General features: G+C 43.7%; 1 protein-coding gene across 10 annotated transcripts in view; it reads left to right on the top strand.

Moving 5' to 3' along the window:
* SPTB (spectrin beta, erythrocytic) overlaps nucleotides 1-21,567 on the top strand; it is a 124,630-nt gene that overhangs the window by 30,192 nt on the left and 72,871 nt on the right. For 6 of the 10 annotated variants that reach the window (XM_059914427.1, XM_059914424.1, XM_059914422.1 and 3 more), the window contains exons 2-4: nucleotides 14,962-15,108; nucleotides 19,837-19,866; nucleotides 20,685-20,771. The exons of 1 other annotated variant lie outside the window; for it this stretch is intronic. The gene's annotated coding sequence lies outside the window, so the exon portion shown is untranslated. The remainder of the gene's footprint in view (nucleotides 1-14,961; nucleotides 15,109-19,836; nucleotides 19,867-20,684; nucleotides 20,772-21,567) is intronic. 3 more of the 10 variants (XM_059914420.1, XM_059914421.1, XM_059914428.1) reach the window with 3 other exon arrangements.

Raw genomic sequence — 21,567 nt, 5'->3', positions numbered from 1 at the left:
CATGTAAGTGATATCATATGGTATTTGTCTTTGTCTGACTTACTTCACTTAGTATGATAATCTCTAGGTCTATCCATGTTGCTGCAAATGGCATTATTTCATTCTTTTTTATGGCTGAGTAATATTCCATTGTATGTATGTACCATGTCTTCTTTATCCATTCATCTGTCGACGGACATTTAGGTTGTTTCCATGTTTTGGCTATTGTAAATAGTGCAAAGCAGCTTCTTTTCAAGAGCTGGTCTGTGCTGGCCAACACAGCAGCAAAGGGTAGATGCTTTGTTATGCATGATCTCCACAGTGAATTTCAAGCAGTTCTAGACTCTGGCTGGAAAAGGAAGGGAGTATACAGGTAAGCATTTCCCAACAGCTGGCGCGGTGTCTCATGGTAGTAAATGCTCTCACTTCAGACTCTGAGTCCTGCTTGCTGTTTTAACTTAGGAGTCCAGTGGTTCCTCCCAGCCCAGGATTTACACTTCTGAGTTGATGTTCTGATTCAAAGCCAGTGTGGCTTGAAGGAACCAAGCCGATCTGTCAAGGTACCCGAAGGGTAGATGAATAGGCTTTTCCCTCTCGTCCACCCATCCCCCAATGCCCACTGGACCCAGCTTGGAAAAGTCTCCCTAGATGCCCACATGAGGGTCGTCTTAGCCTGAGCTCTGGTCTATACTTGGAAGAGAGCCGTCTGCAGACATGTTCTGCCCATTCTCCTTCATCTGGATAGACCACACCTTCTTATGTGGCCAGGATTTTGGTCTTTGATGTTTTTTGGGAGAAGACCAGCAGCCAAGTTGGGCTCTCTAAACAGGCCTCTTGAATCAGTTTTCTAGTGAAATTCTCTTTCAGTTTCCTGGGGCTCTGAGGACTAAATGCCTATCCAAAAAGTAACTAGGCTTGATGCTGCAAAGCTGGTGGAAAACTGGGGAAATCAAACCTTGAGGTGATTCTACACATAGACAAGTGGCTTTTATGGCTGTTAAGACATATGGCGATGAGGAGCTGCTGATGGATGATGGGTTCCTGGTAGCTTAATGGCCTGCTGCAGACCACCCTGGATCTTGATAGCCATGCTTTCGACGAGTGCTTCTACACACACACACGCACACACACGCATGCACTTCCTCTGCCCAGAGGCTGTGGCCAGAGCTCCAGATGTCCTCTTTCACCTTATCAACAAAACTTGAGCAGATTGGAATTTGATTGTTGAGATGACTTCTTTCTTGCTGTCAGCCATCAAGAATGTGAAGGATCAGTGAGACAAAGCCCTTTTCCGACAGATATTTAGACCCAATTTAAACAAGCCATGCATGTATATGGCTCACACAGTACCTGAGTATACAGCTATATCACCTCCTTGTCATTGTCTTATTGTAAGGAGATCATGAGTTCCTTGAAAGCAGGATATACTGTTTTTCTTTCCCCACAGTAAGCTGTCATGAGCCCTGCAGGTGCTCAATAAATATTAATTGAATTAATCAGCTGCCACAACACAGGTGCACACATTTATCTCCCTTGTGCTTTCATTCTGCTACAAATACAACGTGTGCATTCAGCAACCCTAGGAGCATGGGTTCCCCCCACCCCCGTATCTGCACGGGCTTTCTGCTGCTGGGCATCTAGACCCCTGTAGCCAAACATGTTCTACAAAGCGTGAGGCCCCACCAGTCCTTTTACACACAGCTCATGTAATACATACACCAGCTTTGAGGGTCTTTACAACTCCCCCTTTTCTCTCCCACCCCCAATGTTTCCTGACCCTTCCAAGGGTTTTAAGGAGAATGAGGTCCACCCCCTACTCCACTTCTGGGACAGAGTTTTTAATTACTGTGTAGGCTTTTGTTCTGTTGTTGAGATCAGGCTTCTCAGTGTAGGGAGAAGGGAATTCCAGTCATCCTGATGCATTATAATCAAATTACTTACCACAAGTCAGGAGTAACAGTTCTCTGCTTTCATTTTGATCACAGCAGGTGATACAGGAACGAAGCATCTCGCATTTCACTAGGTGCTTTAGGCTGTGGCTGCAACAGTGCTTTCTGGGGGTGGTTTCATTTAAGAACCATGCAGCCAGTAAACATTTTATCTCAACTCCATGATCTACCAACTCTATGCATAAAATGTAGTCTGTATTTTAAAAAAATCAATATTGGCCCCAAATGCCTGACCACGAAATATACTTAACAAATAACAAGTACACACTGAAAACCAAAATGATAAACTTTAAAAAGAGTCAAAAATAATTTGACTCAGAAATGGAGTAGATGAGGTTGTCGCTGAGTCATTATTTCCCAACGTTGGAGACACACATGGGACCCCCTGACCCCTGAAAAGTGATATTTTCATATTGTCAAAGGCTGTTACCTCTTGGCAAGTCTGATGCTGGATGATCCTGCTGTCTGGTGAAACTAGTGTCATAAAAGGAACAGAGGACAACCTTCTTCTCATCTCCAGAATCCTATAGTTTGGTAAAACTTTCAGTTTGAGAGCACAACACAATGCTCAGAAAATATTTGTGGAACAAATGAATTATTCAGAGAGCTGCAAATTTTGTTCTTCTCATTTCCTGGTTGATGGGGAAGAGGAGAGTGGCAGGTATTTTGTAATAGGTTGGCAGTTTCCAAAGACACATGGCCACTTGTGCCCTGTAGTGGGTGTCTGTTCTGTTTTTGCCAGCTTTATGTACGTGCTCACAATATATGTACCAACAAGTATACAGAGTTATTGATGTTTGGCAGGCAAAAGAGCTACTTCTGTTCAAAGGCAAACGCTTGTCATGTGGATATTTTCTGATAAGGGTGCCCACATGCAGTGGGTGTAGCAAACTGTGTAGGCACGAAGGGAGATAAGTCAGGGGAGCAGGCCAGGTCTGCCAAGCCCAGATAATGGGCCGGGGCTTAGAGGAGTTCATTTTATAAAGGCAGCCCTGGGCTGGTTTTGTTACGGACTACTTTGGATCTTTCGTTTTCCAGTATTTTTGCATGTCTGTCCGTCCCTCTGTCTCTCTCTTGAACAAGGGAGTATTATATGTAGAGAGAACAATAGCTCGAGAACTCTGGACTTCTGGGTCTCATTTCTGGTGAGGTTAGTGACCTGAAATGCTCAGGCCTTTAGAAACAGCAGCGTGCTTGCCATCTCTATGGTGGCATGCTGTGGTCACAAAGGAAACAGGAGCCAGACAGATTTCTAAACACCAAGGGAAATCTTAGAGCAGGTGGAATCCCTGGAATGTGGTTTGAATGTATTTTGGTAACGTCTGTATATTTTGGGTAGAAATGGGATGCGGCATCTGGGAGGAGAATAGTAAATCTGACTTATACACGTAGGAGGTGTTTATGGGGAGCCCTAGCACCATCTTCACGTTTCTTTTCAACTGAAGCCCTGCTAAGTGTTAATATGGATTACTGGACTCTTAACACAGTTAAAATTTATCATTAGCAGCAACTCATCCAAAAGTTATGCTGTCAGACCAGGTGTAGGTTGTACTTCACCCCTTGCTTCTCACGGTAGTGTGACCTGGGGAAGTTCCTAAACTTCTGTAAGCTTCACTTTCTTCCTTTATAAGATGGAGAAAGTGAAAAGCCCTCACAGCTCGTTTCATTATCAATACACTCCTGTGTATGCCAGGCACTTAGTATATGCGTCCCGTGTACCGAGTACTCGCTGAATATGCTTGTTCCTATTTTTGTTATTGTTATTATCGTTGCTGTCCTGTGATGGTATTCTACAGATGTTTGTTGTTGGAGATGCACATTCCTATTGTGTGTTGGGACCTGTTCCCTTCACATGAGTAGCCAGAGGTCTGGCTGCCTGAAGTGCGGCGAAAGGGTTTGGATGGGAATAGCTGTGGACAGTTCACAACTGAGGGCATTCATTCACTGGTAATCAAGGGTAACTGTAAAAGTAAAGGAAGTTTGGCTCTTCTAGCCCATCATTTTTACACGGGGACTCCTGCTAAGCAGCTCTTGGGAGGCACAGCTGTCACACATGCACGTGAGGACAGTCTACTCGGCTTAGGGGCACCATTTTGAGGATGGATAGACTGCTATTGTTGGCTCTCCACTGCAACCTGTTTTGTTGGATTTTCTAAAGGCCTGGGTTACAGCACTTTTATAATTAAAAACAATCTAATAAAACATATTAGGTTGGCCACAAGGAAATACATCCAATTAATAGTGGTCCTGTCTAGGCTGTTCTGGTTTAGTAAGCTGGCTGCTGGTGGTAGGAGAATGGTTCAGGCCAAGGCACAGGAGCTAATGCTAAGGGAAGAAGGTTAATGTTGATGCCTCCCAAGCCTGCTGACTGACCTGGGGTGGGAAAGCTGCCGAGGTGAGGCAGGCATCGCTCCCCTCTATGCAAACCCACTCTCCTCTCAGAGCTCAGCTCTTCGGATTGGTTTGACAGCTGATGGCCTTTATCCAGAGAAGGCAGCTTGAGCAAGCCAGAAAGCTGTACTAACTCTCAACAGAATGTCACTCCCATCCCTTTTCCTAGCATGAGAAGTAGGGATGGTGATGGAATGAGGGCATTGTGATGGGGCCATGACCAAGTAGAAATGAGAAAGTAAGGAAGTTACTGCTGTGTTTGTTGTGAAGAATTGTGGCAAATATTCAAACAGTGATTTTATTTTCCCCCAGTGGAATATAGACATCTTTCTCCTTTCATTGGAGGGAGAGAGGGGGTGTCACATGACAAATCTTGAGTGGCGACAGCTGGCTTGCTCTGCGTCCTTCCCCTAGCATCTCTTCTGTAGACGAGTCTCTGACATCATGGGAGATGGTTGCTTCCTCATGTCTGCTCCTGGCACCATAAAAACCTCAAGAAGTGCAAAAGTCTAGACAGCTTGTTTTAATCAGAAATCTGTCATCCAATATTTAGAGGATCTGCACAGGTACCCAAAAAGGGAGAGATGGCCAATCCCTGAGTAGATGCTGTGTAAACACTGGATAACATTTCTGATGATTAAAGAAACCCTCAACTTCTGCATATCCCCAGCTTTTAAGTGCCATAAACAGAGGAGAGGGGAAGAATAGTTGCTGTTTTATTACTGGAGAAACTGAGGTACAAAGAGGGGCAACAGTTCATTCTTCTGAGTTGTGGGAGCGGCCACAGGCCTGGTGCAGTGCTTGGTGGCCCACATGTATTCAGGGCTGCCCTCTGTGCCAGGCATTCTGTGAAGGACTCTTAAATACATCATCTTATCTGATCCAAACAGCAGTGCTGTGAGGTGATGACTGGGTGTTTTTATATCTATCATATCACATGATACAGATACTTTATTTTTTAAATTTATTTATTTTTATTTATTTATTTTTGGCTGCACTGGGTCTTTGTTGCTGCATGCAGGCTGTCTCTAGTTGCGGCGAGTGGGGGCTACTCTTCACTGCGGTGCATGGGCTTCTCGTTGCGGTGGCTTCTCTTGTTGCGGAGCACGGGCTCTAGGCACACGGGCTTCAGTAGCTGTGGCTCGCGAGCTCTAGAGCGCAGGCTCAGTAGTTGTGGAACATGGGCTTAGTTGCTCCGCAGCACGTGGGATCGTCCCGGACCAGGGATTGAACCTGTGTCCCCTGCATTGGCAGGCGGATTCTTTTTTTTTTTTTTTTTAAATTTTATAGCTACTTTTATTTTTATTTATTTATTTATTTTTGGCTGTGCTGGGTCTTCGGTTCATGCGAAGGCTTTCTCTAGTTGCGGCAAGTGGGGGCCACTCTTCATCGCAGTGCGCGGGCCTTTCACTATCGCGGCCCCTCCCGTTGCGGGGCACAGACTCCAGACGCGCAGGCTCAGTAGTTGTGGCTCACGGGCCCAGCTGCGCCGTGGCATGTGGGATCTTCCCAGACCAGGGCTCGAACCCGTGTCCCCTGCATTAGCAGGCAGATTCTCAACCACTGCGCCACCAGGGAAGCCCTGGCAGGCGGATTCTTAACCACAGGGCCACCAGGGAAGCCCTGGTGATGACTATTAACTCCACCTTATATATAGATGAAGAAACGGAGGCTTAAAGAGTTTAAAGAAATGGCCCAAGGCCACACAGCTAGTGAGTGGCTAAGGCCAGAGTCATCCCGGGGCTGTCTAACTCCAGATGCCCCCAACCACGGCGCGGCACTGCCTGGTTCATGTCCCCAGGTCAAAGTCGCCTTAGTCTACTATTTCTGGCACTAAATCCCCTGTGTGCTACCCTCTGGTTCTTTCTGGAAGCTGGCTCAAGCCTTTGCTGTATGGTCGAGTATTGCTACCATGTACTTGAGAATGTCGAGGCATGGCAAGCTTTCTGGAGTTGCTTGCAGACTGTTTTAGCGGTGATCACTCACTTCTCCACACTCTTCAGATGACCTACCGTGGCTTACGTGTCCACCACCCTGGCCACACACACACGCCTCCCTGGCAACGGTAGGCACTTGGCACCTCTGGCTGCCCTGGCCCCAGCCAAGCTATTTGGTGTCAGGCCTCTTTAAGAGAGGAATGTGGTAGCAGTTCCTTTGCAAGCAGCTCAGTCTGATTACAGGGTGAGGCTCTGACATGCTGTCCAGTTCTGGGTAGCCCATTTCCAGTGCTCAGAACCAGGGGTACCCTGGCTTCGGGTGCTTTCAGGTGATAACATTTGCTGCGCTCTTTAACAGATAGGCGGAGAGTGTTATCAAACTGTGGCACCTTGGAAAACCTGCAGAAACCCTCCTCTGGTTCCACACATTGGGGTTTCCCTTCTTCTGAGAATAGATAGATGTGTGTTATGTTAAAGAGGGACCCTAAAAATAGAGTGTGGCTTCAGTGAAGAGCTGGGGGGTTAAACACAGACATTTCCCTTCTGACGCTGCCACTTGTTTCTCCTGGGAAAGTTACCCCACCTTGCTTTCCTGTCCTCTCTGTGTCTGCGACGACTCTGGGGGAAAAGGTGCTTGGAGATCCTCAGAGGAAATGTGGGTCTGATGCCTGCCTGCTAGAGACCCAGTGTATTTGTGTTCTGCAATCTCAGGGTTGGATTAACTGTGACATTAAAGGGCCTCTTGGCCTCCCAATGTAGATCATCTTTCTTTCCTGTTGCTTTGCTTGATGTTCTTGTTGCCTGGTGTTGAGCTGGATGTGGACGAATCTGTCCCAGATGATTTAAAAACTGTTTATAGGCACCCTGCTCCTTTGATCTCTCATCCCTCCCTGCATAGGGCTCGGGTCAGGCAGGGCTATGATCACAGTGGTTAAGGGCAGGGGCTCTGAGCCTGACTGCCTGAGCTTGAATCCTGGCTCCGTCACTTACTGGCCAATGAACGGGGCAAATCACCGAACTCCCTAAGCCTCAGTGTCCTCACATATAAAATGGGGATAATAAGAGTTATAAACAAACGGACCTAAGTAAACTTAAAATCTTTTGCACAGCAAAAGAAACCATTGACAAAACAAAAAGGCAACCTGCTGAATGGGAGAAAATTTTGCAAATGACATGACCGGTAAGGGATTAATATCCAACATATATAAACAGCTCATACAACTCAACATAAAAAAACCCAAACAACTCAATTAAAAAATGGGCAGAAGACCTGAATAGACATTTTTCCAAAGAGGACATGCAGATGGCCAACAGGCACATGAAAAGATGCTCAACATTGCTAATCATCAGGGAAATGCAAATCAAAACCACAGTGAGATATCACCTCACACCTGTCACAATGGCCATCATCAAAAAACACAAATAACAAATGTTGGTGAGGATGTGGAGAAAAGGTAACCCTCCTACACTGTTGCTGGGAATGTAAATTGGTACAGCCATTGTGGAAAACAGTATAGATGTTTCTCAAAAACCTAAAAATATGACCCAGCAATTCCACTCCTGGGTATATATCCAAAAGGAATAAAAACACTAATTTGAAAAGACACATGTACCCCAATGTTCATAGCAGCATTATTTACAGTTACCAAAATGTAGGCAACCTAGGTGTCCATCAACAGGTGAATGGATAAAGAAGATGTGGTGTGTATACACAATAGACTACTACTCAGCCATAAAAAAAGAATGGAATTTTGCCATTTGCAACAACATGGATGGCCTTGGAGGGTATTGTGCTAAGTGAAATAAGTCCGACAGAGAAAGACAAATACTGTATGATATCACTTATATGTGGAATCTTAAAAATACAGCAAACTAGTGAATATAACAAAAAAGAAACAGACACAGAGATAGAGAGCAAACTAGTGATTACCAGTGGGGAAAGGGAAGGGGGAGGGGCAATATAGGAGTAGGGAAGTAAGAGGTACAAACTATTAGGTATAAAATAAACTACAAGGATATATTGTACAACACGGGGAATATAGCCAATATTTTATAATAACTATAAATGGAGTATAACCTTTAAAAATCGTGAATCACTATATTGTATACCTGTAACTTGTATAATATTGTATACCAACTATGCTTCAATCAAAAAAAGGAGTGGCTGTTTCACAGGGTTGTTCTGAGGATTTCACGTGATGGTGTTTATAAGGTGCAGTGTCTAGCGTGAGTTAAATTCTCAGTAAATGTTTTTGATGACAACTGCTTAATAGCTAGAGAAGTTTACTCCCTAGTATCCAGATGAGAAAACTAGAACTCAGAAAGGAGAAAGAAGTTTCTCCAGTTTTGTCAATGAGAAATGTTTGAATAACCTGCCTGACTGTGAGATCCTTGAGGACAGGGACCATCTCATTATGAACACATATATAGTATCCATTCAGGAAATATTTGGTTAAATTAATTTCCACTCATAATGGCACTGTCTCATTATTTTTTTAAGTTAGCAGTGAACAAAAAGGATTGAGATAGCAGCAGCAAAATGTAGAAGCCATTTACATCTCCCTGGTATTGTTTCTTCCCCAGAGAAATGTGATCGCTAGCCTGGTGGTTGGCATGTAGACAGGCTCCAGACCAAGGAGCTCAGTGTGTGCCAGATAAACTCTCACATGCGTGAAGGAATGACGGATAAGAGGCTCAGCCAGATGAGGCATGTGAACAGGTGTCCTCCTTCAGGTCACAAGAAAGCTTCTTGGAATAGCTTGAGAGTTCTTTAGGGGAGCTGATCCCCTCCAAGAGTAATTTGCCCTATAAGGTCTGGGATCGCGTCTTAAATAATTTCATGGTTACATATATGACCATGCATTTGAAGCAGTCCATATTATCCTTGTAACTTTCAAGGCTTTTTGTTTTATTAGTATTTATAAAAGATACTTTGAGACGTTTAAACCTTGAGTTTAAACGAATGCCACAGAAAATCTCTCCTCTGGCTCTCATTCCACATGCAGGAAAGACTCAAACATTTTAGCCTTGTAGGGTGTTCTCAGTGGCCAGAATGGCTAGAAGTAACCCATTCTCTTGGAGAGATCCAAAGGTGGAAATGGCACCATTAGCAGTCACTCTCAATATTATGAGAAGGAAGAACTTTTCTTCTAGATGGGTGTACCATCTGGGAACAGAGAGTGAACCGAACTCTCAGAAGACCTGAGTTTAAGCCTTAGCTACGCCGCCCAAGTGTTGGGCAAGGAACTCAACTCAAAGTCTTAGTTTGTTTAATTGAAACTGCGATTAATAGCATCTCCCCCACTCCTACCCTGTCTCCCAGGTTGTTAGAAGGATCAAAGAGAAATTATGTGAGAAAACTTTCTGATAAACACTGTTTACCTGGACAATAAAATCACCACTTCCTGTCAACAGCACCCAACTCAAATGGCATCTCTTCCGTGAAGCCTTCTCTGGTTTCTCCAGCATTCAGTATTCTCTCCTGTCTCTGAATTCCTATGGTATTTTATTTATGTCTCTCTCTTCACACTTACCTAATTATATCTTGTTGTATCATTACTTATATCCACGTCTTAGGCAACCTGAGGGCAGAATCTGTGCCTCTACCACATTTATATCCTCCATTATAGTACCTTGCTGGAGAAAACCCTCTCATTATTTTAAAATAAATTGTAATAATTATTCTATATCACTATTGTCAAAGCAGTTCATAACAATGCACCTGCACATAGTAGGTACTCAATAAATATTTGTTTTTAGTCTTTTTATTTATGTTTATGTTTTTAGTTTCAGTATTTTGTTTTTAAATTTATTGAGGAATAATTTACACACAGTAAAATTTACACTTTTCAGTGTACATTATTATAGGTGTTGACAAATACACACAGTGGTATAACCACCACCACAATCACCCTCCAAACTTCCCTCATGCCCCTTTGTTGTCAGCCCCTTTCTTCAACCCTAACCGTTGTCAACCATGGGTTTGTTTTCTGTCCTTATAGATTTGCCTTTTGCAAAGCTTCATATAAATTGAATCATACAGTATGCAGCTTTTTGTGTCCAGCTTCTTTCACTTAGCATAATGCATTTGTGATTCATTCATGTTGTGTCTAATTTATCAGTTCCTTTTTTATCACTGAGTAGTATTTCATTGCGTGGAGGTACCACAGTTGGTTTATCCATTCACCAGTTAATAAACAAGTTTTTTCTAATTTGGGGTCATTATGAGTAAAGCTGCTATAAACATTTACATTTTGTGTGAACCTAAGTTTTTAGTTCTCTAGGATAAAAATACCCAGGAGTAGGATTGCTGGGTCATATGGTAAATGTATGTTTAATTTTGTAAGAAACTGCCAAATTCTTTTCCAGAGTGGCTGTACTATTTTGCATTCCCACCAGCAATGTTTGAGAGTTCTAGTTGCTCTGCATCCTGACCAGCACTTGTTGTCAGTTTTTTTAAAGCCATTCTAATAGGCACTTAGTGATATCTTATTGTAGTTTTAATTTGCATTTCCCTAATGATGAATGAAATTGAGCTCTTCATGTGCTTATTCGCCATCCGCATATCTTTTTTTTTTAAGTTTTTAAAAAATTATTTATTTATTTTTTAATTTATGGCTGTGTTGGGTCTTCGTTTCTGTGCGAGGGCTTTCTCCAGTTGTGGCAAGTGGGGGCCACTCTTCATCGCGGTGCGCGGGCCTCTCATTATCGCGGCCTCTCGTTACGGAGCACAGGCTCCAGACGCGCAGGCTCAGCAATTGTGGCTCACGGGCCTAGTTGCTCCGCGGCATGTGGGATCTTCCCAGACCAGGGCTCGAACCCGTGTCCCCTGCATTGGCAGGCAGATTCTCAACCACTGCGCCACCAGGGAAGCCCCCATCTGCATATCTTTTGATGAAACATCCGTATAAAACTTTTGCTCGGGGGCTTCCCTGGTGGCGCAGTGGTTGGGCGTCTGCCTGCTAATGCAGGGGGCACAGGTTCGAGCGCTGGTCTGGGAGGATCCCACATGCCGCGGAGCGACTAGGGCCGTGAGCCACAGCTGCTGAGCCTGCGCGTCTGGAGCCTGTGCTCCACAACAAGAGAGGCCGCGACGGTGAGAGGCCCGCGCACCGCGATGAAGAGTGGCCCCCGCTTGCTGCAACTGGAGGAGGCCCTCGCACAGAAACGAAGACCCAACACAGCCAAAAATAAATAAATTAATTAATTAATTAAAAAAATAAAAATAACTTGCTATTTAAAAAAAAAAAAAACAAAAACTTTTGCTCGGGCTTCCCTGGTGGTGCAGTGGTTAAGAATCCGCCTGCCAATGCAGGGGACACGGGTTCAAGCCCTGGTCCAGGAAGATCCCACATGCCGCGGAGCAACTAAATACGTGCACCACAACTACTGAGTCTGCACTCTAGAGCCTGCGAGCCACAACTACTGAGCCCGCCTGCCACAACTACTGAAGCCCGCGTGCCTAGAACCCGTACTCCGCAACAAGAAAAGCCACCGCAATGAGAAGCCCGCGCACTGCAACGAAGAGTAGCCCTCGCTCACTGCAACTAGAGAAAGCCCATGTGCAGCAACGAAGACCCAACACAGCCAAAAATAAATAAATAAATACATTTATTAAAAAAAAAACAAAAATCTTTTCCTCATTCTAAATTGAGGCTTTTTTAAAATTAATGAGTTTTTTCCTTTTTAAAAAAATTAATGAGTTTTGAGAGTTCTTTATGTATTCTAGATATAAGTCCTTTATCAGACACGTGTTTTACAAGTATTTTCTCCCAGTCTGCAGCTTGTATTTTTAATATCTTTCCAAGAGCAGACATTTTTATTTTTGGTGGTCAGATTAATCAATTTTTTCTTTTATAATACTCAGTCTTCTATGGATCATACTTTTGGTGCTGTATCTAAAATATTTTGCTTAACCCAACTTTACAAAGATTTTCTTCTGTTTTTTTTCCTAGAAGTTTCAGGTTTTACATTTAGGTCTATAATCCATTTTAGCTTAAATTCTGTATGTGGTGTAAGGTATAGGTAGAGGTTCACTTTATTTTTCATTTGATGTCTAGTTGTTCAGCACCCATTTGTTGAAAAAGACTACCCTTTCTCTGTTACATTGTTTTTACACCTTTGACAATAATTGTTTGACTATATATATATGTCAGTCTATTTCTGGACTTTAGTCCATTGATCTGTATGTCTATCCTTTTGCCATACTATGCTATCATGATGGCTGTAGCTTTATGGTAAGTCTTGAAATCAGGCAATGTGAATCCTCCAGTTTTGTTCTTTTTACAAAATGGTTTTGCTATTCTATTTTCTTTGTATTTCAATAGAAAATTTAGAATCAACTTGTTGATTTCTAAAAAAAAAAAAAAAAAAAGCCCTGTGGGTATTTTGATTGGCATTGCACTGAATTTGTAGATCAGTTTCAGGAAAATTGACATCTTAATAATATTTAATCTTCTATTCCATGGGCATGGTATATCTCTCCATTTATTAGACTTTCAAATTCTTTCATCAGTGTTTTGTAGTTTTCAGCCTACTGATCTTGCACATATTTTGTTCTATTTATATCTAAATATTTCATGAGTTTTGTGGGGGGTGCTTTGTTCAATAAAAAATTGTTGAATTAATGAATAAACAGTGCCAACCTACTTGTGAATGCTTGTCTTGATTCTGTGTTGGAAAATTCATCAAAGTCCTTGGTTATGGTCAGGCCGGCAGTGAGGCTAAGAGGTCTGAGTGTAACTCTAGAAGGCAGGGAATAGGGCCTCATTCTGCACCCTTCTTGCCACGTTCTTTAACTTTGGACAGTTCCTTCTCCCACCCAGGGTTTACCTCCTAGCACAGGTTGTACATTAAGTTAAGGCTATACTTTTCAAGGGCTCTCTAGGCAAAGTTGGCTTTCCCTGTAGGTGCCATACACAGTTCCCTCCCTCACACAATTTGAACATGCTGAGTAACCTGTCTGACCAACCATTTCTCACCTATTTGTCTGGCTTGGCTCCTACACTCTTTCATATCCATCCTTTGAATAAGGTGATCTATTTCTGTAAGGTGCTTATTAAGATGTGTTCCCTGGGAGAGATACTCTGCCCCTTGGGAAAGTAGATACATCCGTTTCATCCAATTAACATGTACTAAAATTGAGTGCCTACCATGTGCAGAGACCTCTGAGGTGAAAATGGCATCCTTCCCTTTGAGGAGTTGACTATGATAGGGAATTAGGTTGTCAAAGTCAATTTTGTTTTGAAGTAGGGATGGAAGTAGGTCTGAAGGAGGCGTTCCACTTGGGTCATTCAACTCAGTGGAGGAACCTGGCATCAAGGGAGGTTGAGAGAGCTTGGAAGCTTGAGGCAGGCGTAAAAGGGAAAGACAGTTGCAGAAGGGGCAATGGGGTAATGACAATAGACTCCTTCTACTGTGTACTTTCCTTTTTGCTGTGAGAGTGTGTGTATTGAGCTGACCCACAAACTTGATACTAAGAAATACTGCATTTTCTTTGTAAACAACTATACCTTGGGGTTATAGGGTACTCTATGGTTTATACATCATTTTCATATAACTTCCTATAATCTGTACAACAGCTTTATGTGGTAAGTGGTGGGTGTGTTGATTTCGGTATCCTAACTGCTCTAATAAGGAACTGTAAAATAAATTTTATTTCTGGCTCACATCATAGATGAGTCAATGGGTATAAATTGAGGGGGAGACTTTGTTCCCCACAGTCATCCAGGAAATCAGGTTCCGCTCATGTTGGCCCTTTAGGTCCTAGGAGTTTAGGGGAAAGAATGAGGAATTATGGGGAAGATTTTTATGGCTAAGGCCTCTAAGTGGTGTCCCTTGTGCTCATTCAGTCACACAGCCACACCTAACCATAGGGGCGACTGGAAGATGCCTCCAAGCTGGGTGTAGGAAGAGTAGAATTCGGACATTGATAGGCCCTGTCCTGTGCCATGGAAGCACAGGGTATTTCCCTCATTTTACAGGTGGAGAAACTGAGGTACAGAGTGGTTGAGTGACTTATAGAAGAGCACACGACTACTAAGTTAAGTACAGGAGTTAGGATTTCAACCCAGGTCTGCTGTTTTGATAGAACAGGGACAATAATACTAATAGCAGTAATAACAGTAATAATATCTAATAGTTTGTGAGTATAGGTATGTGTTAAATGGGGCAATGTATATAACGCTCTTAGTAAATTCCAGGTTCCCTTCCGAGCCTTGGGCTTTGCTCACAGTTGTGTAAAGAGCCAAGTCTTTTTCCTGAGGACCGTGGGCGGCAGAGTGACTGCATGAGCCAGCAGCTGGTGCGTCCCCATCAGCAGAGTCCAGGGAAGGAGGCTGAAACGGATTCTAGTGGCCGAGAGGTGCTCTCTGAGCCTGGGAGGTTGTGCACAGGAGGACCGGCTCTGCCAAGCCTGGAAAGGCTGCACTTGCCTTTGCTGCGAGACTGGAGCCTTGCAGGCAGCTTTCTGTATGTGTCCAGAGGACAGCCCCGCTGCGCCAGGCTCACGCCCTGGCCAAAGGTGGGAAAATCCTCCAGCCGGCGCCCTTCCCCTCAGGAGTCCTTGTGGGCCTGAGCAACTTTTAAGAGATTAATTTTAACTGAATTATTTTAAAAGCTCTAACATGAATGAATACCAAATTGGCACCCATGACATATATTATTTATAGGTTCAACTTTTAAAATAGATCTCTTTGTTTGTGTAGCAGAGCTGTACGGATAGAAACCATTCTATGACTGATGTTTCTGTGACACAAGAAAGAATATATAAAAGACTTCTCAGCTAAGTGGAGTGGGGCTTCCCTGTCTAGAAGACTTCTGGGTGAGAACGGCTGCTTTCATCAATGTTTCGGGTGAGAAAATTAAGGTGTGGGTTGAGTCAGAGCTGCTCTGAAAGGTTTCAAGATTGGATCGTAGGCATTGGGCCCTGTTGCCACTGCCTGTTCTTTTGCCACCACAGTCCAGCAAAAGAGGAGGAGACAGCGGGAGTGTGAGATTGAGGCACAAGGGCAACAGTGACACTGTCAGGGCATCAGTGACCAGCCTGCATCCACAGCACTCCTGCTACGTGCCACGTTTCCAGCCCCTTCACCACCTTGACCTCCAAACTGGCCTCCAAATAGTGTGTCCTCTGCAGGAGCTGCTCTTGTCCTCTTCGGGAGCAGTGCTCTGCATTTCTCGGTTCTCACCCATTTGTTCAGTATTTTTTATCCCCATTTTGTGTACCTGGCATTATGCTGGGCAATTGGGACAAAAAGAATGACTAAGGATGTCCCTGGCTTCAAGTAGCTTATGGTCTATTGGGAAAGACAGAAAAATAGATTATTCTCCTAAATTGTGGCTAAGTGCTTTGATGACAATGAGCACTGAGTGTGATGGGAACCTGGAAGAAGTGCTCCCACCTCCCACTGCTGCAGGGGATGGGGGTGGAGATGGGGAGCTTTCTCGAAGAAAGCAAAGGCTAAGACAAGTTCTGAAGGACAAGAAATTATTCTGAAAAAGAGGGAGTGTGTTCCAGGCTTAGGGAGCAGCATGTGCAAAGAGCGTGTCCAGAGACAGCTGGGGACCTGAATAGAGTTTGTTATGGCTGGAAAGTAGGGTTGCGGAAGTAGGGACGGTTGGATAGAATAGTGTTCAGGTAGGGGATAGATCACAAAGGGCTTTGACTCTGATTTATGATGGGTTTTAAACTTTCTTCTGAGATAGGGAGGAGCTATTAAAGTATGGAAGTGACCTCATATTTATATTCTAAGATGATCTTTCTGGCCACAGTGTAGAGGATAGGTCAGGATGGTAGGCAAAAGAGCAAATATGGGTACAAAGAAATCAGCAGGAAACCACTAGACTTGAGATAACAGTGCTGAGAAGTGAAGGGGAGCAGTGGAGACAGAGAAGAATGGAGATTTGAGAGACATCGAGGGGACTGAGTTGATGAGATACTGGGTTCTATCACCCCAGGTTTGGGTTTGGGCCATTGGGATATTGGTGGACTAGGAACATGGCAGGAAGGGCTGGGACTGGGTTGGTGATAGAGTCAACTGGGAATAATGCTGAGTGTGAGAGGCCTGTGGGCCTTCCAGGTGGATGTTCAGAAGGCAGTTGGATGTGATGGATGGGTGTTGCGGAGAGTTCACGCAAGGTGAGGGTCACGAAGTCATTCACGCGAGGTGGTCATTCAGGTCATGGGAGTGCAGGAGATTGTCTAAAAAGAGCGAGTAGACAGAGGAAGAATGGAAGGGGCCCAGGACAGAACTCTGGGGAACATCACCATTCAAGGGACAGGTAGAGGCAGAGTAGCCCCCAGAGCAGGCCAAGGAGAAAGGCCAGAGAGTTAAAGGAGAACAAGGAGCATGTCCTGGAAGACAAAGGAAGTGGTTTCAGGAAATTTTGGAATGGCTAACAGAGCTTAAGGCTTCTGAGAAGTCAAGATAAGACCTGAAAAGCATCTATTGTTTTAAGGAACAAGGAAGGGAGGTGTCAGTGAATAGCTTCAAGAATAGTTCAAGAATAGCTTCATGAACTAATAGGGAAGCCAGCTTTCAGTGCAGTAAAGAGTGAGTTGTTATAGGATGAGGAAGTTCTCATGAATATAGTTAAATACACTGTATCTATTTTTACTTTAGGAGCAGAGGCCTCATCATACCTCTCAGTTCATCGTCATCATTTTCTAGGCAGGGCACCTCCCCTGGTTGGTTGGTTGGTTTCCTTTTATCTCCATTTCCCTTTTCCATCTCCCTAAGTCCACCTAGAGACAACCACTTTCATGTGTTTAAGAGTTTTTCTTTTGTTTATATCCTTATAATATGTATACTGTTTTATGTGCATATGTTTTGAAAGTATTCAGTGGTGTGTTATAGATCTCATTCTGTTTCTTTATTTTATCCACTATTTTTTAAGATCCTCCAATGCTGCCATGTGTCCTCCATGTGTACATTCACCACATTTTACTGTCCATCCCCCAGCGATGGACACACAGGTTATCTTCACCTCCCCACCACCACAGTCAATGCTGCAGTGAACTTCCTTGCATATGTCCCCTTTTTGACCTGTATGAGAATTTCTTTCATCTGTATGCCTAGGAACAGGGTTGTAGATACGCAACCTGCCTGAGAACTGCAGACTGCCTTCCAGAATGGCTGGGCCACTCCACACTCCCACCAGTAGTACACAAAGTGTCTGTGCTGCACGCCACCATCTACACCTCATGTTATCCAGCTTGATAATGTTTGCCTCTGGTGTCTCCTTATTTTAATCAGCATTTCTTGGTTAGCTAATGAACTTGAGTATCTCTTTTTAGGGTCTTAGCCTTTTGGATTTCCTCTTCTGTAAATCACCTGTTCTTATTCTTGGCGACTTTGTCAAGAAATTTGGCTTTGAAAGGGAGGAAAGAAAGGATGGAAAGGAGGAGTTTTACTTAAGATGAGAAAGACTTGAACGTATTAAAATGAAGATGGAAGGGAGAAAAAGCTAAAGATTCATCTTCTTCCCAGGATTGGAAGGATGGCCAGAAGGAAGGATAGTGAGGATCTGGCCTCACCCAGCAATAAAAATGAGACTGGGGGAGGGAGCAGGACTGAGGAGGGAGAGTCGGTGCACAGATCATCAGCAGCTTTCCCTGAGCCCACCGTGACTGCCCCCTCCACTTGCTGGTCATAGAAGCAGTGGAGGATCCATGGAGTTGAATAGGAGGGGTAAGGTGACCTCCTTCCTATTCTAGGAAAATGTTATATTGCGTTTCTAAATGTTTGAAAGTTATATTTGTTTTAAATTGCAAGGAGAGGTGCCTAAATTTCAGCATATGGGATGTGGCACAAATAAACTTATAGAGGCACATGGTACAAAGGTGGGGGGTGCAGGACACATGGACCCTCTTGGTTGGAGCAGAGTTGGCATAAGAGAGAGTATGAGCTCAGCACCGACTGGTGTAGGACCCTGGATTAGACTGTGCGTTAGAGAGTTGCTGAAAGCTATGGAGTAGAGGCGAGTCATTATGAGGAAGGCTGTGTAGGATGGATTGAAGAGGCCCAAAACAGACAAAGTTGGACCATTACCCAAGTCCAGGCGGGAAACGGTAAGGGCCTGGAGTGAAGTGGAAGCCTTAGAACATTAAGGAGTGATGGATGGAAGACACTTTACAGAGGCTTACTGACTGGCCATGGTGATGAATCAATATTGAATAAGTGCCCAATGCACGTAAGTGGGCTATGTGAATGAGTACTGCATGGATCAAGGAATAAGGTGGGATAGAGGCTCCAGAGTTTGAGCTTAGGTCTCTAGGAGGAGGAGAATATTTACTGAGCACCTCTATGTCCCAAGCACAGTGCTAGGCACTGGAATACAATAATGAATAAGACAGGCTTGCAGCTGCCTGCAAGGAACCTCTACAGTCTAGGCAGGGAGAGGCAAAAACAAAAGTAAACCAACAGATGTATGAGTAATTGCAATTATGATGAGGGCTATGAAGGGGTCAAGCAAAGTGCCCAGACTGAGGATGATAAAGGACTTAGCTTAGATGTGGCACTTGGGGAGGACTTCCACAGGAAGTGATACCTAAGAGGAGACCTGAGGAAGGAGGAGGAGCCAGACATGCAAAGATGCTCCAGGAAGTGTTCCAGGCCAAGGGCACAGTATGCACAAGAGCTGGGGTAGGGTAGGGAGGGGGCGGCCCGGGGCATGGATGCGGTTGAGAACTGAAAGGAGACTTGCAGGATGCATGTAGGGCATGTGGTGAAGGATGAGCTTGGACTGGGAGGAAGAAGCCAGACCATACTAGGCGCTAGGACCATGGTAACATAACCTCAAAGCCATGATCACACCTAACATAATTGACTGTAATTCCTGGTCATTATCCACTATTGAGTCTATAATTCAGATACCCCTGGTTGTCTAAAAAATGTGTTTTGGTGTTTGATTCAAATTCCAAACAAAATACATGTTACATTCACTATTATATCTCCTAAGTCTCTTTTCATCTACAGCAGTCCCTACCCTCTGCCTCTTTTTCAGTCTGTTTGTTTTAATGCTGTTGACTTGTTGAAGAAGTGGAGTCGGTTGTCTGCAAAATGATCCGCCTTCTGGGTCTGCCTCTTTGCTTCCTCATGTTGTCATTTAACTTGTCTATCAATCTCCTATAATTCCTGTAAATGGGAAATTAGCTCTATAGACTTGATCAGATTGAGGTTCAACTTTTTTGGCAATAATGTCATAGGCCATGATGTCCTTCATATTGCATCATATCTGGAGACACACAGTATCTCGTTGTCCTATTCTTAGTGATGCTAAAACTCATCAGTGAATTCAGGTGTTGGGAAATTGATTCCATTGTATAATTATCCATCAATCTGTTATCTAATGGTTTTATTTTTTGATTATCTTTTCTGAATCAATTGTTTCATGAGAAATATCTCACCTTTTATTTCAAATTAATTATTTCAACCTATTCTTTTTCAGAATTTATTTTATTGAAGTATAGTTGATTTTACAATGTTGTGTTAGTTTCTGGTGTACAGCAAAGTGATTCAATTATGCATATACATATATACATTCTTTTTCATATTCTTTTCCATTCTGGTTTATTACAGGATATTGAATACAGTTCCCTGTGCTATACAGTAAGACCTTGTTGTTTATCTATTTTATATATAGTAGTTTGTATTTGCTAATCCTAAACTCTTAATTTACCCCTCCCCCACCCGTTTCCCCTTTGATAACCATAAGTTTGTTTTCTATGTCAGTGAGTCTGTTTCTGTTTTGTAGATAAGTTCATTTGTGTCATATTTTAGACTCCACATATAAGTGATATCATATATTTGTCTTTCTCTAACTTACTTCACTGAGTATGATAATCTCTAGGTCCATCCATGTTGCTGCAAACGGCATTATTTCATTCTTTTTTATGGCTGAGTAGTATTCCATTGTATATATGTAACACATCTTCTTTATCCATTCATCTGTCGATGGACATTTAGGCTGTTTCCATGTCTTGGCTATTGTGAATAGTGCATGCATTTTTTGAATTATAGCTTTGTCCAGATATATGCCCAGGAGTAGGATTGCTGGATCATATGTTCTCCATAGTGGCTGCACCAATTTACATTCCCAGCAGCAGTGTAGGAAGATTCCCTTTTCTCCACACCCTCTCCAGCATTTGTTATTTGTAGACTTTTTAATGATGGCCATTCTGACTGGTGTGAGGTGGTACCTCATTGTAGTTTTGATTTGCATTTCTCTAATAATTAGCGATGTTGAGCATCTTTTCATGCACCTGTTGGCCATCTGTATGTCTTCTTTGGAGAAATGTCTATTTAGGTCTTTTGCCCATTTTTTGATTGGGTTGTTTGTTTTTTTGTTGTTGAGTTGTATGAGCTGTTTGTATATTTTGAAAATTAAGCCCTTGTCAGTTGCATCATTTGCATATATTTTCTCCCAGTCCGTAGGTATTTCAGCCTGTTCTTGACCACTTCGAATGTTGAGGCCACACTACCTCCCTGTGCAGTTTTCATCAGAGAAGAGAGAGGTAACTGTGGGTGTTCTAGAAAAGTCTTCTTGGAAGAACAGAAAACGGGCATTCAGCTTTTCAGTTCAACTATCGTAGAATTACTACTTGTTTTGGGGGAGGAGGCCAGTGACTATCTTGAAAGAAATGAGTTGGGAGGGATAAGAAGTAGGACAGGGTTGTAATAGCTTTCTGTACGTGCAGCTATGGAGCCCAAGAATCCCGATAGAAGATAATCTTTGAAAATTACGTATATTAAGAGGACCATCTCTCCCCTCTCCTTTCATCATTCCCAGTGGACATTTGCCTCTGTGTTGGACGTGAGGTGCTGATAGGTGGTGTTAAGATAGAGGGCTGATGGGCCAATCCCTATATCAGAGCTGAGCAGCACCTGTTCCCCATTCAAATCCCTGTAAGAACTGTTGGGGCCATGATCCCTCCCCTCCTCCCCCATCCAAGCAGCTGCAGCATGACCGAAGCCATTTCTTAGTAGGAGATTTTTCCATGATGAGGGCAGACGAGTTGTGACATGTGGGCCTGAAGTCCCTGCCTGGTGACAGAAGCTGGAGCAGAAGGATTAAAATGACCAAACAGCAGCAGACTAGAGTGACCAGGATGTTGCAAATGTATGGGCATCCTTGATGGTGGCAACCATGGAGAGGAGTCTTGAGACTTTAAGAACCCCCAAGCCACACCCTCCTAATGATGGACTGGAAGCCAGGCTGGGTCAGAATGGGAACGGTAGAGTGTGGGAAAGCAGAGTGTGCTCTGGGGAGAGGCAGCAGCTTGGCCCAGGCACTGCTGGTGACGTCCATCT

The sequence above is a fragment of the Balaenoptera ricei genome, chromosome 2 (assembly GCF_028023285.1).
Source record: "Balaenoptera ricei isolate mBalRic1 chromosome 2, mBalRic1.hap2, whole genome shotgun sequence".
NCBI classification, from domain to species: domain Eukaryota; kingdom Metazoa; phylum Chordata; class Mammalia; order Artiodactyla; family Balaenopteridae; genus Balaenoptera; species Balaenoptera ricei.
This window is presented reverse-complemented; position numbering and strand designations above follow the sequence as displayed.